Genomic DNA, 20,832 nt, shown 5'->3' on the forward strand with positions numbered 1-20,832 from the left:
CAGACTACAAAGATAAGGTGAAAATAAAGCATAAATAAATTTTATGTTCAGATTTGGGTCCTGTCCCCAAGATAGCTCATTATATGTATGCAAGTATTCCAGAATCAGAAAAAAATTGAAAATCTGAAACACTTCTGATCCCAAGTCATCTCAGATGAGGGTTTTTCAACCTGCACCACAAAAATTAAGAAGCTTCTCTTTCCCCATTTTTAATGGTTCCTCAGGGGGTCGGGGTGATGGTGTTCATAGACCTGGCCATGCAAGCATCAGACCACAGGAATGGAGAAAGTGGCTTTTCAGAGACAGTGCAGGAAGCATTTTGCCTGTAAAACCTTCCTCACAGACAGAATTGAAGGAAAGGGAGGTGCTATAGGAAAGAGAAGCCAAAGAGAGAGGAGGTGAGGATGGAAATGGGGGGTGGGAGAGAGAATATGAATTAATTTGGATTAAATGGATGAGAATCATAAGTATTTATTTGGAATTGGTGTGAATGGGGCACATGGGGAACTGAAAACAAAGGTGATAATTTATGTGGTGTGGATGAACTCCGAATAATGGGAAAAGCATGAAGAATGAAATCAAGGGGCTGGGGATTTAGCTCAGCGGCACAGCGCCTGCCTGGCAAGCGCAAGGTCGTGAGTTCGATGCCCGGTACCAGAAAACAAAAACAAAAACAAAAACAAAAACAAGAATGAAATCAAATTAAGTGCAAACATATAAAAAAATGGACTGGTAAAAGCTTGAGGGCAAAGGTATATGGCAGTGGGAATTTGGATGGGAAAGAGTCTGCTGGTATAAGGAGTGGAGCAGTGAGAGCTGCTGACCAAATTTTGAAATGAAGTTTTCCAAAGTGGGCTCTGGATGGTTTGAGGCAAACTATTTTAGCACGAGACTAACTTCATTCAGTGGAAATATTTCTCATCTTTCATTTGGAGAGGTATTTTGGGACAGAAAAAAATATCATCCCAGAGAGTGGGGAGCTCTGGCATTTTGTTCTGGAGAGTTATATATACGCCATATCTCTTTTATATGGTAATGTGTTGCAAAGGAGACACAGTTGCAAAAAATGAAGGGAAATAAAATAAAATGTGCGAGTCTCCACCTTCTCTGCATAAAGAAAGACAATACATGAATTGGGACATGGATTTGCTTGCATTGAGGAATTTTTAAAAGTTGTTATTCATTTAATCTTTATGTGGATAGAATTTACTGAACTGGAAAAGATAGGCTTTTTTTTTTTTCTCCTTCTGTGGGTTATTTTTGAGGATGCTGAATCCTCCAAACCTTTTTACCCTGGAGGATATTAAGCAACAAGGTGATCTTTTTCGTGAGGTAGCAGATGTTCAATTTGGTAGCTGGGCGCAAGTACTAGTTGCCCAAGGAGATGAAGTTAGGGATGGGGGAACCAGGTGGAAGAAGATGAGGCAGGGAATGAAACAAAGGGTTATAATGAAGTATCAGGATCTTAGTGAAAGACAGCACAAATGGGCCTATGGTTTATTCATGGAGAGAACACTTAGGGTTGGTACAAACATAAAAATGTCCTTTAGCAGCCACACCATTGCACACCTTCATCTCCCACTCTGTTTTTCTGGTCCTTGTGTAATACATTTTCCTTTCTTAATAATTCAGCCACTGTAATCATAGTTTTATCTTGGAATCAGCTAAATAACTCTCATGATGTGATACAAGGAGAACCTTCACTTCCAGTAGTAAAACAAAACAAGCCCTCTTTCTTAGGCTCATTTTCAGCCAAACACAATTTGTTAAAATGTTAGTAGTTTCTATGCAAAAACAGAAAGAACTTTTTCCATATTTCTTCTTGATCTTTTCTCGGAAGAAAGAAAAGCCTGGAATTGCAGTAGTCCTGTATGCTAAGTGAGCGGACTTACTGAATTTGAAAAGTCATATAAAAGCATGTCCATGTTTATATTGAGCAGGAAAGGCTGTGCTGGTAAAATGAAGAAACAGATCAGCAATTAAATCTTGGGTTCTTGGTCACCGTGAAGAAGCCATGTTTGCTTAGGTGCCACTTGAGGGCTCTTTCTGTAGCCTAAAGTCCGGTGATAGTTTTTGCGCGTAGGGCATAACAGGATGCTTTCTAGATGGAATGGCTACACAAGTGTGCAGTGTGTAACGTTTTACATCTTCTGTGCGGCAGGTCTTTTTGAATCACGAGGTGGCACAATCTGAGTTTAATGAGGATTTGTCGTTTGTTTTCAGTTGAAAATATGGCTAAAAACATTTCAAATAAAAGGACAAGTGTAGTGTTTAGGAGGCAAACGAGAGTGCCTGTATCACATACCTAATGAAGCTTCTTTAAAATTTGAAATATATTTTGTTTATTTTACTCGTTTCACAGATACTTAATAAAACACTTGCTGTGTGTCAGGTGCTTTTTGTGTCTTTTATAATATTAACCCTTTTAACTGTCAAATTAAGTGACATAGGTACTCTCTTATTTTGTTTTACACACGAGGAAAATGAGATGACTCAGACAGGTCAAGTAATTTGCCCAGTATCTGCTGCTCATAGGTGGTTGGGCAAGAATTTGAACCAAGTGTTATGCCAGTCTAAGCTCTTAACTCTGTGCTAAACATGGAAAAAGAGTGAGATAGATTTTTTATAATCTGTTGTTATGAGTATATGAAAACAGAAAGCTTAAATCCACATGGGCAATAAAAACTACTTTATTGGTAAGAGTTTATCCAGACTGCCTCATCAGGTGACTAAGAACCAGCAGAGGTGAAATTATGAAAGGAGTCTTCTATTTCCAAGCCTATTGTCGTTGTTCCTGCAGCTACTATTATTATGATCATTACTATTACCAGTATTGTAAACCTTCGGATTACTGAGAGACAAGAGGTTGATTCTTGTGACAACCTCACTTCACTCATTAAAATGGCAAAGTTAATCTGTATTGCTATGAAATAAGAAAGATCAAACATTGTCACATTACAGGGAAGACTGCAGACCAATAATGTAAAAGTGACTTAGTCCAGGCTATACAAACCCGTCAATGGCAGAATTAAAATTTGAGCCGTGGGCTCCTTCCTGTATATTAGGCTTGCATCCTATTTAATAGGTCATCTTGCTTTTTCCCTTTGTTTTTTCAGTCATTCTGGACACTGATGTTAAGTGCCCATATGTGGTGTGAGACACGATGTGTGCCATAGACCAACAGTCAAAGGAGGACAAGGCAAGGCAAGCCAAGCCATTCTGGGAGTTTAAGGAAAATGGGCACAAGAGCTGCTACCAATACTAGGAGGTGTAGCATGGAAAATTTGGGAGTGAAATACCACTTTTCTCTTTCTGGATGGGGTATTTATTGCTGCTGCTCATCTTTTTAAGTGATGCCAATGTGATAATATATGAGTTTATATAAGTAGAAGACCCAATTCAAAGTCAGGCATATCAGCAGGATGAAACTGCATACCTCAGTGTCAAACTTGGAGGGGCTGTTGCCCACTTTCAGCTTCCTCAGTGCTATAGAGGAAAATTCTTTACATGTATACATTTGGAACTGAAATGGGGCAATTTTAAGACATTAAAGGGCCTTTGGTATGCTGAGGCACATGGCTGCTAATGAAATTCACCCATGCCTGGAGCAGGCAGAGACTCATTGGACCCGATTTTGGGATGGAAGCTGAAGTAGGGATTACACATTCAATTCCTAAGGTAAAGAGAGTTTCAGGGGAGGGTTTGATGGTTTGAATTCAGCATATTCGGGGTCCTAAGAGGAGTCTGGAAAGAAGGAGTATGAAGTGAGGTGGTGGAAAATAATTGATTGGGAAAATTTTATGATTCAGAAAAATCTTAGAACTTACCACATGATAATTTAGCAATAAGATAGCTCTTAACATTTATGAAGATAAATTTATGTAAACATATACTGAGAAGACAGAATGGTTTAAACTCAGTGTACACACAATAAGCACATTTACTTTATCATTATAACATAGTAATAAATGTAAGCTTAGTGGAACGCCTATTCCAGATGTCCTTTTAATGGATAATTGGTAGTCACACAGTAAATAAGTGCGTTAAGAGTCAGGACAGCAAAACATGAAATTAATGAGTATTTTAACATAAAGCATTAATATAGTTGGACACTATTCTAGACTCAGAATAGAGTTCCCCGTTTCTGAGAATCTTGCTTTTTGATGCAAGAGACTAAAATATGATTCCATAAAGTCATTATATTTGAAACCTGTTCTCAAAAGAGAATATAGCAATGGATTAGGGTGTGTGGGGAGCTGGGTAAGAAGGAAAAGAGGAAAAAGGAATTTCATTTCAGAAAAGGCAGTAGAAGTAATAACATTTTATACATTCTAAGAGTTGAAGGTAGGCTAGCTCTGGTTGATAGGGGGAAAATGAGGCTTGAGATGTTTGTGGGATGGCCAAGTATGAACTTCAGCACAGTTACTCTGTTTAATATACAATGTACAGAAGTTATCTCTGCTAGAGTAAGAGTGTTAATGATGGTAATGGTTGTGGTTCTTCTGTACCTGTTATAGTAGGAGTCTTGAGGAAAGTTAAAGGGCTCTACTTTGTAAACAGTGAAGGCTAAGGTGATGTTATAAAAACTTACTGTTGGTGAGTAATAATTTTCACGTGCTCTCTTGAATTTGAAACAATAACAGAGTGATTCTGTTTGTGTCAGGAAAAAAATAGAATTGAAGAAAGTTGTGTACAATTAACTGAAGATTTTTTTCTACAGAACTTAGGAATGATCCCTGAAAGAGTATTTGTAAAATAAGGTATATTTCTTTGAAATTTCTTCTATTTGAATTTAGTAGAAATTGCAGTTGAGACCTTGATAATGGATCGTTGGGAAACTTCATGTAAGAAAGTTAGTTCTGATGAGCCAGTGAAAGAGCTTGGGAATCAAACCTGCTATGCAGGTACGAAGCAGAAAGCCAAGTCCTTCCCATCCAGGCATTTTCTTTGCCCCCTCCCTATGGAGGCAAATTGGACCACTCTGAGCAAGGGTGTTTCCTAAAACCTTTATTCCTTTCTTCTGCATTTCCCACCCCATACCTCACCTGATTCTCTCTCTTCCTGTCTCCCTTCCTTGAACCTCTACAGCACGGTCTGATAATGCTACGCTGTTGATGGATAGGTTACACATCCACCAGCCAGTGTGGATTTCTTATTATTTCCTTGCTTTCCAATTTTGAGAGACTATTACCACAATTTTAAGAGTCTTCAAGTGAGTAGGGAGACATGGTGGGGGAGTGCTGGAAACTGGGGTGGCATTTCTCTCTCTGTTCCATCCTGAGTGCCCCATGCCCTGCTTCTACTCTTTCTATTCTAAGAGTAGCTTCATTTGTTCAAATAATGTACTATCATGACATTTATCAAGCTAAATGTTGGTAGAGGCAAGATCATCAAACTGATCAAAGAGTGGTGATTTTCTTCTTTTTTGGTCTTTTTGAGACAAGGTCTCTCTATGCAGTTCAGGCTGGCCTTGAGTGCACTTTATAGCCTAGGCTGGTCTCAAACTCACAATGATCTTCCTGCCTCAGCCTCATGAGTGCTGGGCTTACAGGCATGTGCCACCACACCCAGCATTGAGTGGTGACTTTTTAATGTGCTGGTTATTTGGCCAGCTAGTGCAGGAGTTATTTGCCATTTCCAGAATGCACTCATACTCCATAACCCACGATAGGACCTGACTAGCTTACACAGTGGAGCGTGAATCACCTAAATTATTTAGGAATGTCTGCAGTGACAATATGCCTGCCATGGTCTGTCCCATATTTATCTTACCTTCTTCTTCACCATCCATGCCTGTACAGACAGGTGAGTTGGGGGTGGACCCAGAACTTGACCTCATAAGCTTTCAGTGAATGGAAGACTGGAGTGTCCCATTGCCAGTTTCCTGTGAGCCTAGTCCAAGTGTTATCCTTCACTGAGCCTCTTCATTTTTGAACCCTGTGTTTTTTCCTTTTTTCCCATCCAAATTTATCTATATTAGACACTGGGATGGTGTTGGACTTAAGATCCAACGGGCTAGTGCCCACATGGATTTGAACTCCACTCTCGGTCATTGGCACTCCATCCCAATACAGTACCAAGCTCGAAAAATATGTAATTATGTTCTAGTTTTCCCAAATTTATCTGTATTAGGTAAGATTCCTTTTACTGTATTTTTGTTTGCATAATAAAATACATTTGTAATTTAAAACTCTTACATTATAAACTATTCATTTTGTGTCATAAAGCATAGACTTCTTTTGTTGCTTCAGCCTCCAGAATGTATCCTCGTTTCATTACTATAGATAACAGTTTTTTGTTTGTTTGTTTGTTTTCCGGTACCGGGAATCGAACTCATGACCTTGCACTTGCCAGGCAGGCGCTGTGCCGCTGAGCTAAATCCCCAGCCCCTATAGCTAACATTTAATCTATGGGATTCAGTCAAGTGGTGCATCCAGTTTTCAGGTAAACAATATAAAATTCTTTTTAATACAAAGTTATTGAGATGGAATAGGTACATTAAAGATAATGAAAGTTATCAATCCTTTTGTTGCAGATAAGAAGGCAGAAGCCATCCTCAGTTGATAAATCCTTTCCCTCCATGGTGGGAAATTTCCCAGTGAAGTGTGTTACTGTGTCTGAAATCTTCCTGTAGAGCTCATGCTCTTTGCATATCAGGGCTGTTTTGATGGCAGGACTGTAGCTTGTTACAGTATTGAAGCTGCTAAGTGAGAAGTACTAGGAACCTGATGGATGTCCTAAGAAATATAGAACTGCATAATCTATGTACAAAGGAATAGGATATAAATTTGACTCTGGCACACATTCTACTATAGGCAGACAGCAAGATGTGTTGGAAATGTATTTTAGAATATCTGCCCAGGAGTGATGTTTGAAAGTGTTCTGTCTTCATTTTGTGTGTTCAGGTAGTTTAATGTCACCCCAGTGGAATTCATTACTTGATTATGAACTTATAACATGGTGTTTTGAATCCCCTTATTATAGGATATGCAACACCCTTTACTTGTCCTCGACTTGTGGAAAGGAAATAATGATTCCTTATATTGAATTCTCAGTTGGTCATGAGCCTGTTAAAACTAGTATTGGTATTTTAAAAAGAGCAACAAAAGATACATCTCTTCTCTCTGAAATAGGTAATAAGACGTTTTATGTTCCTAGTGTTCAGGAGAGAGTGTCAGAAAATCAATATGAATAAATTGAAGTGCACAGTTGATTCAACCTATTTGAAAAATGTAGTGTATGGCAAAATGATAATATGTATTATTATTACATATTTTTGTTTTGCTCACATATAAATATACTTGCATGCAGAAAAGGTATTGTAGGTTACTTGTATATTTAGGCAGGGGGTGGTTTGCTGGCTTTTTTGTTTTTTCATTCTTTATTGTTGTTGTTTAGTATCTCAAGGCTTACAGCTAAACTGAATTTGAAACTAAATACTGTCATTACAGAAGATTTTTTTTCTGAGTTCTTCCAATTTCTCTAGGGACAAAATAATGGTTGCTTGAAGCAGTGGAGAAACAGTAATTAGGGCAAATAGTAATACTGTGCATGATTGAGGAAAATGTGAGGAAGGAGGGGGAAGAAAATGCAACAGACTGACTTGTGCAGCTTGTTACTAGGAAACCACATCAGCATTAAATACAGTGTGCTAATTGGCTATCCTGTTTCTGCCTGGGTACCAGCTCAGGCCTGCTACACAGCTGTTTCTGCTCTTTCTGGTTGCTAGGTAACTACATCATTCCCTCCACCACCACCCCCCTTTGTATTCTGGAGGGTAATTGGCTACTTCTGCTCCTGGTGTTGCTGCTGGGTACCAGTCTGGGCCTGCTGCTCTGCTGTTTTCCAGAGGGATTTAGTTGGGGGAGGGGAGGAAAAGGGAGCGGAAGATATGCTGGCAATTAATGGAGCATAAGTGCAAATTCTACACAATGTCTGGCACCTGCGTCCTCTCATCCTGCTTTCTCAACTAAATCCTTTAGCTATGAAAACACATTACAGCCTTGAAGTCTTTCTTTTCTCTGCATTCCTTATCAATGTAGTTTAAGAAATAAAACATTTGAGGACTTATCGTCTAAGTGATGCATTTGGTTTTAAGAGAAATCAGGCTGAAAATTACTTACCAAAATTTGATATGGACCCTCCTAGAATTTGTACAAACAGTTAAATTAGTAACTTAATAACAAAATGGCATTTTTAATATGTTAAGGACAGTGCCACTTTATCTCTTAAATGGACTAAATTATTTTGTACCGATTCTTTGTGATATACAAAGCACAAAATAAAATGGACTGATGCATTATGGGACTTTCTTGACTTATTCACTTTGAAAGAGTAAAGGAAACCCTCTGACTTTCCATTGTGGGCTTTATTCCTTTGATGTGCACAGCACATGTGCCCTTACTTGTGGATAATATCTTGTATTTACATTAAATTAATGCATGTGTTTGCATACCTTAGCTTTTTATGGCAAACTAATAAACCTGGTGGATAATAAATCTGAAATCAATTTTGTGATTTGAAAAGCATTAAAAATGTGATTATTTTCCATGTAGTTGTCATCTCCTGTTAGAGTAGAAGTTTCCATTTCATCATTATTGAAATCCTCACTGGAAGTGTGAGGAGGAAGATTCTACAGAACTGCAGTCATGTTCCAAGGAGATTTCACTTTAAATGCTTGAGAAAGCATATGTCAACTGGAGCTCCTTGAAGAGGCAACTTCATTCCCTTGGGAAGGAGCTGTTTATTGAGAAAACTCAAAGTGTGTTGTGTGACTGCACAAAAATAGTTAGCAAAGACAAGTCTTATTTGACACTAATGGCTGATACTAGATGCCCATACTAATGAGATCTCCCATCTCCTTTCAAAAGAGAAGCAGCTAGAGTCTTAATCTGAGCTCTGAGCCTTTCTGCCCTAAGCTGAGATCAGGCTCTGCAGCATCATTTCTGTTTAACGTGTACTTAAGATTGGTGGAAGGCTGACAGGACATTGCAGTGTTCCACAGAGCTCTGGCTCTTAGTAGTAGAGAATAAGAGGAAAATCTTATTATGGGAAGATAACTACTGAGCAGGTCTCAGACTCTTTCTGCTGTCTTGGTTAAAAGGACCAGTTGTCAATCACTCACAAGTATTTGTTCATTGAAGGACTGAGCCATATGGTTGTGAGGAACCATTGGAAGTTAGAATATTCCTTTATCTCTTGACAAGTTTCACATTCTGCCTGTGGGCGGGGCTGGTTTGATTGAGGGTTTAGTCTTTGTTGACAGCATATTGCTAGAATAACACATTTCCAAATGTGTTATGGATCAGCCCTATTTGACTTAAGTAGGATGTTTGAAAAGTGCAGTGAAGGGTGGATATTTATCTTGCCCAAGCTCACCCTTCACCCATTAGTCAAATGGAGTTCTGTACCCTTCCTCTGGCTCTGGCAAGATCTTGGAACTCTGGGGTGGGATCTTCAAAGTCTGACATGGTCCTGGTTAGTCCAAATGATAAGTAAACAGTGTGTACTTCTGAGTTTCCTCTCTTTATGCTCACGGGAGAGCAGATCATTCTCTTTGGCTGTGCCCATGTTGAAAATAGTAGTGAGAGTGTAAATGCGTGCAGGCATCCTTTAGGGGATGAGGAACGGAGACATCCATGTAGCTTCTTCAACTGTTGCGTTCTCCTCATCCCAGCACAGGCTTGCTAATTGTCAGGCACACAAAGCTGCCACCCATCCTATCAGGTAAATCTGTTGCTAGCCTCCCAGCTGGACGGCTGCTCACCCACAGTGTGCCTTTGTGAGAAGCAGTGTAAGGTGCCCCTTGCATGGGGCAGATGTGCTGCTGTGTTGAGGGGCAGAGCTGGGTTCTTTCTCCCTTTGGCCCTCAGCTGGAAACCCTGTGCTCACAACCTGTCCTGGTCCTTGTCTGAGGGAGTGATCCACTCTGACAGACCTTCCCAGACCTTTGAGAATTTCTGAGGCTGTAGAAGGTGTGTGTGTGTGTGTGTGTGTGTGTGTGTGTGTGTGCGTGTGTGTGTTTAAAGAGGCGATTACACGAGGGAACAAACCTTTGAGTCATACCGTCCCCCCAAATGTGAGATTATTAGTTGTTTAATGTGATGGTTCTCAACCAGGGTAGATTTCTACCCACTCAGAACATTTGGCAAGATCTGCTGGCATATTCTGTTGTTACTTTCGAGGGTATACTACTGGTATCTGGCGAGTGGAGGGCAGAATGCTGCTAAATATTCCATAGTGCCCAGGGCAGCCTGACAACTGGCCACCTTGCTGAGAGGTCAGCAGTGGAAACCGTTGCCTGGCACAACTTCCTGGGACTTGTCATCTCTCTGAGCTGCTCCAAACCACTTGCAAAATATGTCCTAATCCTTTTAAGACTATCCTCCAAGTCTTGCTTTCGATTTATACTCTTTAGCAATATTGAATAAATACAAATATGGTATAATTTATTATTTCTGGAGAACTCTGTGAGATGTGCTGCTTTTCCCCTTATGGTGTGAAGGTAGTCACACCACCTCTGATGGATGCTTAGCTTTGTAGATTTAGCATTCATGATGGGGCCCTTCCTGAGCGCTGCCCTTTCCCCTTCTTCTGAGGGCTCCTGACCTGGAATAATTTGAGATTTTGCTGAGGCAGGGGTTTGAGTCACAGGAGCTGAAAGGCTGGTATGTGGCAGGGGGTGTTTTGCCAGGAAGTGGCCAGCTGACCAGGCCCTGATGATTTGCCGCACTGTGTGGTATTGTCGTCCTCTGCTTGCTGTCTCATATATGCTCACCAAAAGAATTGGTGACACTGGTGTTGTTGCTATCCAAAAGAAGATTGTCAGTGCAAAAATAAGACAGACGTGTTTTCACTCACAAAATAGAGCATTTATTGGGAAACTCATACATTGTACTGTTGTTTGCTACTTGAGTGTATTTCTTGTTACTCACCATTCTGCTTTGCACCAGTACTGTGAAGAAAGTGCTAGAAATATTATGAATTCTTAGGGAGAAAGATACTATTTCAGGTAAAAAGATTTCAGTGGCCTTATCTAATGGACATGTACTTTAGGCTTGTATTTTGTCAGGGGATGTGAATTATGCATTGATTCTTTTAGCTACATGCATAGAAAATAACATTGTCAGATGAGCCATCCTCAGACACAATGGACAATATGCTATTATAATTGTACAGCATTGTCCTTGCTGTTTGGAGATAATACTGCTGACATTATTCCTCTCATACATGTGAATGTGGCTGTAGGGAGAACGTGACATCTGTGGCTTTCACACAGATTAGCTTATCCCTGCCTCTTGGAGGTATTGCCATTATGAGCTGGCCTCCTGGGGTCATGCTGAGTGTCATCTTTTGGATCACAGTTGTTTTCGGACCTTAGTTTTAGGCCCTGTAGGGAATTAGTCATATTTATCTTGATGATCTGAAGATGCAATGGTTATTTAGTCAGTTCCCTAGAGCAGATGGGCTGAAGAAAGGGTAAGCTGAGACATTCCTACTGCTACTGACTTAGAGATTTGGAAGACAAGTGGGTACCAGGCCTGTGAATGACTGTCTCTGTGTTATTGCATATCAAAGTAAGCAAAAATATCACTTGTGTTAATCCTGATAGCTTACCTAGTACTTTCACATACACCATTTCATTTAACTCCCACTTCTCCCATAAGTGAGGTATTAGCATACCCAATTTACAGATGAGGGGACTGAGACTCAGATTGTTCAAAGTTATCACTGTTGAACTCTAACAGAGCTTTTGCCACTCTGTTTTTTCTTTAGAGATTTGTTATTTCTGTGGGGGAATAAAAGTGACTTTGATTGTGTTCCTGGTTCAGGAAAATAAATGGCTTAATATTTACTATACTACATAACTCACACATATGCTAAGTAACGTGTGCTGTATTATCTTTCTTATCCAATACGACTATAAATGCAGGATAGCTGAAAAATACAGTCGTTGTCTTGTATATTCTATTTTGGTTGAACTTAGGAATCCTTGCTCTTAGTTGATTTTTCTGTATTTTAAGAAAGAAAGCTAGTTTTAAAAGGTGCAAACAAATGTGAGGTATTGATTCTTAACATGGTATGTGAGTATTATTGTGTGTGCATAGTGCAGAGAATTTGTGGAAGGAAATAGTAAATAGATACTTATCCCCAACCTCTTAAAAGCATGTGTCTTAGCAGTCCTCTTTCATTATAAAATTGGAAAATTCAAAGGAAAGTACTTTAGAGAAGCTGAAGGAAATTATGGATATATCATGACACATGAGTCATATATTTTTGTCTGTCTTCTGCCAGAGCTTACTAGGTAAGTTTGAACATGTGGTTTATGTGCTTCCATTTGTCTTTGTCTGGTATATGTGGAGTTAGATGATTCTATTTGATCCTTCTTGTGTCTGCTTTGTTGAAAGTAGTTATGGATGAGTCGGATGTCCTAAGCAGAGGACCTTGGTGAACACAAGAATCATAAGTACACTAATGGGCAAAAATCCCAAACTCGGGTTACTATTCCACTAACATGTACAGTGGACTTTTTATTCCGAAAAGTGAAGTGGCATAGCTGCTTTCCAACATTATGCCAAAAGAATCCAAAGGCATCTTAGAATGATGGGCATTGTCTTCCAGAGATTTGAGGAAAGAAATATTAATACCAAAAGACCAATTCTTGGCCAGTGGAAGGAATAACACAGTGTCCCTCGGGGCTCCTTGAGAGTTGTTTGCGCATAGATTTTTCTTTGCACAATCCTGTGTTCCTGTGCATCTTTGCATGTTTTCATTTTACCAAGTGCTAAGAAAATAATCTGAATAAGTCATTACAATCGGCAGGGCCCCCATCTTCAATTGATGCTAGCCCTTTGCTTGCTTAGAATTCACTGCTTGCATTTAGAATGCTTGCTGCCCCACCTGTGTCTATTTCTTCCCTCTTCCCATGGTCAGATCTTGATGTTTTTCTGTGGTTTTCCTTGGTGTCCTTCTTCCACAAAAGAGAATTCATAGTGACAGAACTAGGGACTAGGAAGAATTCTTTCCAGCCAAGGAAAACTTTGTGTATACCGTTTCTACTTCTGTCATCGTATGAGTTAAAGGGACCCTTGACACGAAGCTTCTGGGATCACTTACCTCAAGCTCACTGTTACCCTTTTTGAAAAATCTCTTGTAAGGAGAATAAAGCAATAATTAAAATCAACTGAACACCTTTTGCTCTATTGAGGCGTTAAATCTTTGTGTAAACACAGTCCCATTGTGCAAACATAGGTCTTTTGAGATGGGGTGATTTAGAGAGTGAATGCACCGAAGTTTTGAGGTCTGTGGGTCAAGGGCCTGTTTTGACATGGTTTGAAAGGTCACCTGCTCATTTGTGTCTGCATTTAGCTGCAGGGAGGGCAGTGAGCCTGTGTGGTTCCCTGTGCGCTCCCGCAGCACAAAGAGGAACTGGCTGGGGTTTAGCGGATTGTGTGTGTGACAGGCTGGAAAGAAACTGCACACGAAGCAGAGCTGTTCCTCGCAGGCGCCCCTGGGGAGAACTTGGGGACCTCTGGGGCCTGGGCAGTGAGGCAGCTTGAATGTGGAGAAAACAGCAGTTATAAAATATAAATGTGTTTATTATTACACTGGGCCCATGCTATATAATTTTACACACACTCATATTTGTGATTTATGGCTGCAGGTCCAGGTGGAGGAGAAGCTTGCTAATTTATCCACACTGATAGGGAGGCCTGTGAAGATGATCAGACTGGAAGAAGCAGTAGTTAGGGAGAGGGGATTGTCTCCTAAAGCAACCCCCAAAATGGTGGGGGCAGGGAGTGCTCTGTCAGAGGCATCCTTTGTTCATTTATTTTGATAAGCAGAGCTTTTCTTTAATTATTTATAATAATGCATGCCCTGGAAGGGGCAAGCCTCTGATGTCGCAGCAGCCATGGGTTTAGGCTTGCTTCTCTGTACAGTTAACACTCAAACAGCCTGCCTTACTCTTCCTGAGATTTGTTGCCCGTGAGAGGTGAGAACAGCCCCTGCTGCCCTGTTGGGAAACTGATATGACTGCACTGGGAAGGAGAAATGCAAAGAGGTAGCGTCCCCTACTTTTGGAATGTTCTCTAAAGATCAGGCAGTCACAGGGCCTTTGCCTGAGTCTTTTCACTGAGTCCTTACAGGGTAGGCAGGGGTTTTTCTTGTCAAAGGAATGAGAAAATAGAAGCCTAGCAGGGCCTGTGGACACCCATCTAATAAGGTGGTCCAGCTGGTTGTTATGCCTAGGCCTGACTCTGGAACCTGGTCTCCTGTGGTATCATCCTAAACCTTCGCTGGGAGGAAACCAGGAGAGGGGGGCTGGAGCAAAGACCCCACTTTGCTCTCACCCCCATCCATCCAAATAATTTGCCGTGCTTTCAGCCCATTTCCTGGCCTTAGCATCAATTACCATCGTTTCCGGCAGCCTTCCAAAGTGATTCTTGTCTCGGCAGGTCTTTAAGGTACTTGCTGTGGGAGTTCTTCAGAAGGGAAGCACTTTGGAACAGCACGCACTCATTCCCATGTCCCCAGAGCATCTATGATTCATGCCCCTTGCAGGGGAACTTCATAGAAACAGGCATCTCTGACCCCAGGACACTTGATGAGCCCTGGATACTGGAGGAAGGATGCCGAGGGCTGCCCACCTGGGTTGCACAGAGCGGAACCTGGAGGCTGTCTTAGCGCACTGCCTTCCAGTCAGTCACCGTATCTCCTGTGCGCTGCTTTCTAAATATGTTATGCCTTTGTTCACTTCCCGCCATCTAGCTTCTCCCTCCTGGGTGGTGCTAGAAGTGCCTAGAAAGGCTCCCCACATCTGCTGCTTGTTCTTTTCTGCCTGTTCTCCATTTTGTAGTGAGAATGACATTTTTGAGGTCCACTTCTGATCATGTTAAGCCTCTGCTTAAAGGGTCCTGGCACCTGCCATCTTTAGGGTGCAGTCTGGACTCTGACGCATCATCAGGAAGAGCGCGTGGAATAGATAACCTGAGCCACATGTGTAATGTAAAATGTCCTAGCAGCCACAATTAAAAGTAATTAATTGCACTAATTAATTACACTAATTAATTACTTCTGATATTATACAGTCTTTCGTTTAACCTGTCCAAAACATTATCATCTCAACGTGTAATCAGTATAAAAATGAATAATGTGCTGTGTTTTATTCTATCCTTTACATTTTTCTTCTGTCTAGCAGACTTTGACATCTGTAAGTATTTGGCACTTGCGTACCTCTGAGTTCACACTGCCCACATCTCACAAGCTCAAGCCCTCCGTACTGAGGGCTTCCCGCCCGCATCATGCCCGTGTCTATCTCTGCCTGTCTTCAGGGTGTTTTGTGTCCTTGGTTCCCTGCAGGGCACATACTCCCCCTCTTTGCCTGGCTTCCGGGGTAGGTGTGAGAGAGGAGGAGGCTGAGTAAGGAGGGATCCTGACCCCTGCCAAAGGGTTGGGAAAGAAGGCATAGTACAGAGTCATCCTTACCCTGGCGTCTGCAGGGCTTACAAGCATCTGAGGGTGGGTGGAGACCGAAGCCCTTGCTTTGCTACCAGCCTCCAGGGTTTCCATTTTTGGTTTATCTGGAGTGGTGTCAGGCAACCCAGATGTTTTTGAGAAAGTGAAAAGAAAAAAGTGAGAAAATGTGGGTAGATTTGACATGCAGGCTGCTCTCCGGAGCACAGCTGGCTGTCTGTCTGCATGGAGGTCCAATCGCAGGGAGGGGAATGTTTTGTAGCTAAGTAGGAGATCCTGAGACCTGGGAACTTCTGGTCTCAGGAGGTCCCATTCCTTTGCGTTTTCATTTTTTAAAAGTTCCAAGAGCCATTATATAAATGCATCTAAATCATTCTTACATTCTTTCCTGTTGAACCGTTTGTTTTACCAGAACATAATTGCAAGGAGAAGGTAAGCATTTATTCTTTACTAATTTCTTAGCACTTGCGTAGGAGGCAGTGAGGTAGTGGTGAAGCATGTAGACTCTGAAGGTGATACTGCCAGGGTTTAAGTCTTCATGGGATCACTTACAAGCTGGGTGAATTTGGTGTGTGCCTTGCTTCCTCTGACTCAGTTTCCTCATCTGAAAAACAGGGGCAGATAATAGTGTGTGCTTCGTAGAGCTATTGAGATGACTGAAAGAGATACTGTACATATTCCTTAGTATCTGTAGGGTCCAGTGTATAGTAAGCACTTGATAAAGATCAGTTTCCAGCTCATCTCCCCATGATTTGTAGAATACTATCATCCATTGACCAGACATTCCTTTTCGTTAACTGGCCCATGAGTCTTTGGCTCGGGAGGGTCACTCCAGGTATCTTCTCTACAGATACTCTGTTGTCAAGCTTGTCTTGCACTATATTCTGCACCTCTCTCACACACTTTATTTTCTACTATGTGTGTCTCTGTGGGAGGAGGAAAAAGATGAGTATCCCATCAGGGTTTGATTCTGCTGTTCGTATGTCCATATAGCCAGTGGAAAAAAGGTGAACATATTTTAGTGAATGAGATGGATTATTAGGTCTTGGGCTGTTTGTAGGTGAGTGCTGAGTTTGTGCTGCTTGGTCCAAATCTTTGACTTTCTAATCATTGCAAGTTGAAGCATTGAGATATAAGGTCTTATCTTTGATCTTTAAATGAAATGCCAGTCTTGGGAAGTAGTTGGTTCTCTATACTTTTCCATTGGTTTCTAGCCATCTTAGCCAGAAGCAGGAGATTGGAGGCACTTTATTTACCATCTGTGTCCTGCATAATGTCACATAAAGAAAGATTTCGTGTGGAATAATTTAGTAATCACCTTGCCTGTGTAGTATGTTAAGATATACACAATACTTGTACAGAAATCACCTCTCACGTGCTTCACAATGCCCCTGTGAGGCTGATGCAAAACAGACGACTCACTCCACCTTTCAGAGGCTGAAGGTGAGACTCGAAGGGCATATGATTGTCCTGCGGGCACACAGAGACTGGGAGAGTCGGGGCTAGAACTCAGGCCTTCTGCATGAGAGTTGGGTGTGTGCTTTTCACCAGACTTTCCTTGGACACAATTCTTATTTCTGGAAGTCCTGTCAACCTTCCTGAAGAAAAGAAATGAGATTGAGGTGTACAATAATTTTTAAACTGCAGGTACTAGTCATTTGGATATCTGTCATTTTCATTCAGTTTTCTTATTATGCTTTTAGAATTAGATTGTAAGTGGAGGTTTCATACCAGAGACCTGAGCTAACAGAAACTTCAATATGTAAGTTTTTTCTCTTTTATATAAAGTCTAGGCTTTTAGCTATCCCTTAAAACTCCCTTCTTTCCTGTTTTCCACATCCCTAGGTCTTCCATCCCTAAGCAGTTGCTGGTGTGTGCATTCAAGATGGCTACATCAGGCCTGCTTTCCAGGAACAGTTTTCAGGCAGCTATTTTGAAAGTGGGAATGGGAGGTGATGTCCCAACCTTTAAAAGTACAGCTTAAAATTACACTTGTCACTTCCACTCGTTCCATCAGCTAGAACTTAGTCATATGTCAACAAGAAACTGCAGAGGAACTGAGAAATAGTCTTTATTCTAGGAGGCCACGAACTCATCCAGAATGTAGGGGTACTCTGGCTGTAAAAAGGAGAGTGAATGAATGTAGGTGGCTACTGGCTATTCTAGTTGCTGCTAACCTTTTGGTTTTAAGAATAGTTCATTTTTGGCCTGTAATGCAGACATTTTAACATGAAATGCTTGACTTCTGTAATTCTAAGTGTATGACATGGTGAGGAGAAAAATCAGTACATTCTAGTTGCTGGCACATTGCAAAATCAAAATAACTGCATGAAAACTAGGTTCCTGGAGAACAGTAAAAATTCCAAATGGGAAGCTAGTGTGCATTTTGCATTTTAGAAGAATATCGCTTTATTGGAATAATATGAAGTGACTGGGAAATTATTAACTTGTGGGAGCAAGCATAGAGGCTCAAATTAGCCACATGTTAATATCTCTTGCACCTTGTTTCTCTCAGAGGATAAAGTCACATTGCATTGGTACTTTCCTCCCAGCATGCCTTTATTCTTTGATAGAAGAATAAAGAGAAAAGTATTTTGTAGCTGTGGGTTTAGCACAGACAAAATTAAGGCTGTTTGAGGTTAGGAGTATATAGTCTGGCAGATTGTGTGGGGGTGTTTCTACATATGTGGGTGTCAATATGTTTGTTATGAATTGTTTGCAGATTTGGGAGGCAGGGGAAGTTGTGTGTGTGTTAATGTAGACTCTACGGATGGCTTCAATCATTATGTTTTCCTTCTTACTAATGATTCCTATTAGGGAGCATGAGAAAGAGGATGTAGGCAGATCTAGGGGGCAATGATTGAAGGAAGGTTGGATGATGAACTAGTAGTGTGTACCTATGTTTCTTAAGGTAATGGAGAGGCTTTGACAGGTCCCCATTACTCTGTCTTGGAAAACTGGGGTGAATGGAGCCTGGTCTTTGCCCTTGAGGGACTATTTGGTTTTGTAGGGCGATAACGTGTAAACAGATTACTCAATATAACAAGGCTCTTTCCAACCAAATGACACAGTGGAGGGCAAGAGCATCCACCTGCCAGAGGCTGGGCCTTTGGAAGTACAAGGGCCATGTGTTGTGCCAGTTTTTGAACATGCAGATGTACACAGGGGCTATGGCCCCAAGAAAGTCTGTTTCTTAGGTAGATAGTTTGTCATCAGGGCCCCTCAGGGTCTGGCTGTTACCGCATCATCTGTCCACTCTTGAACTTGCTCCTCAGAGACTCACCCCTCACCTCTACCATGATACCCCTGTTGTTCATTCCTGGGCCTTTGCATGGGCTGGTCCTTCTCCTTGAGATACCATCCCTTTGCCATGGCATCCTTCAAGTTTTGGGAGGCTGCTGTATGGAACACCTGTCCTGGTGGTCCTACTGCAGAGACTGAAGAGAGACTCCTACTGCAATGCAGGGAGTCTCTCTTCCACATTCCACACATAAGTATTTATCAAATATTTTGGCCCCTGAATTGTTAGCATGTGTGCCTGGAGCTTTGTCTACTGGGCTGTCTCTAAAGTAGCAGCTCTTTCCTTTTTGTTTTAATCTCTAGCAACGTCATTGGTCAGTGTATATTTGAGGCAATAATTACTGAAGTCCAGTGTGTCACAAGGAAGATACTGTATTTTCCTTGTCAGTGAATTAGACCAAAAGTCTAAGTACTTGCCTTGGTCTTTTCACTGTGGACAGAGATGAGGTGTTCTGGAAGTCATGCACATTAGGGTGTATGAATCTGGAAGGTAAAGTGGTAACAAAGCTTTTTAGACTGTAGGATTTTGATTGCTCATTGACTGATTAGCCAGTGTCATATTGAATGCATACACTCTTCCTAAGCCTGTGCTAGACTCTGGTGATTAGAGAGGCAAATGGGATGGCATTGCACTAGATGCTTAGTATTTATTGAATTGCAGGTATGAATGTCCCAGTTTTAAAAGCACTTTCCATCCAGTGTGGGTGGGGAAAAGGAGATGAAGGTGTAAGAAGATAATATTTATAGGAAATAGTAGAGAAATAGCCAAATAATGAAAGCTTCTAAAAACATGCAGTTTCCTGAGAAGGTAAAATAATTTGGGAGGGGGTGACATGAAACAAAGACACTTAATGAGTAGAGGGCACCCCTGTAAGTGGGAAAGGTGGGGAGAAGTGCTTCTGAGTGATGGAGTAGAGGGGCCATGTAAGGTGCAGTGGGTGACATGATTTCCTGGGCATCTTTCCCACTACATAGACAATGATAATGTGAAAAGCATCTGTCCCAGGTTCTCATCAAAATACCAAACTAAAATTTTCTTGTGGGAGGTGCTGGGGATCTAGCTCAGTGGCATAAGCACATGCCTGGCAAGTGCAAGGTCCTGAGTTTGATTCCCAGCACAAAAAACAAACAAACAAAAAACCCCACCAAATTTTGTTGTGGGATACTCTTTTCTTAGACTTTATTCTTGGAGAAGGTATACATTTGGGTTGGCATAGCCAAAGGGAAAATTTGATTTCTGGAAAAAAAAATGTTTGACCATCTTGGAAGAGAATTACGCAGACTTTTGATGTTTTAAACCTTCACTGATTTGATATTTGCCTCAGAAAATCTCTACGGAACTGGGTCCATATCAATTCCATGTGAAATGATAGCCAGTCCAGGGGAGGGCCCTGCTTTCCATTATCTGTTTGTCAGTTACCCAAGTTGGACTTCTTCAAGACTGATAAAGTCTCTTTTTGTTTTTTACGAATTTTATGGCAGATTATCTTATGAGCTGTTGATATGCTCAGGCCACTTCTCCACCATCTGCAATGGTACAATGAGGGAATAATAATCAATGTTATCATGAGCTTAATCAAAACACATTCAAGATGCTGAAGACAGTTATCTCACAGCTTCCAAAACAGGGCCTACATGGTTTTTGGATTATCCTCTGATGTATTTCTTTTTTATGTGCACCATTGTCCCATTTCTTTTCATATATATTATTCTCAGAAAGGTGAACTTTTTACCCTAATAGTAAATAATGCAGCTTATATTGTTCAATTTTCAGTTAGAAAAAACCCCAACATATCCAGGGCAATAAGTTAGACATCAGTAATGAATGTGCCAGCTGGTGACTGCCATGGGTCCCTGACCTGGTAACACTCTAGTCTCTTTCCCTTTGCTCCAACTGTACCCACCCAGCCTGCACCCCATTTTCCATGATTCCCAGGTGCCCAGTCCTCTCACACTTCTCTCCTCTCCCCAGAGAGGGCGTTATGGAATCCTGGCCTCCCTCAAGGTTGTGTGGTACGTTATTATTCTTTTTTTTTTTTTTTTTTTTTTTTTTTTTTT

At 41.1% G+C, this 20,832-nt stretch overlaps 1 protein-coding gene and 1 long non-coding RNA gene across 3 annotated transcripts in view; both read left to right on the forward strand.

Moving 5' to 3' along the window:
* Klf7 (Kruppel-like factor 7 (ubiquitous)) overlaps positions 1-20,832 on the forward strand; it is an 85,044-nt gene that overhangs the window by 43,082 nt on the left and 21,130 nt on the right. The gene's annotated exons all lie outside the window — the stretch shown is intronic.
* LOC106149931 lies at positions 6,154-8,498 on the forward strand. Its single transcript, XR_001236413.1, has 2 exons — positions 6,154-6,444; positions 6,536-8,498. It is a non-coding gene; the product is annotated as an uncharacterized LOC106149931 (long non-coding RNA).

Source organism: Chinchilla lanigera, unplaced genomic scaffold (genome assembly GCF_000276665.1).
Source record: "Chinchilla lanigera isolate Chin_1 unplaced genomic scaffold, ChiLan1.0 scaffold00056, whole genome shotgun sequence".
NCBI lineage: Eukaryota > Metazoa > Chordata > Mammalia > Rodentia > Chinchillidae > Chinchilla > Chinchilla lanigera.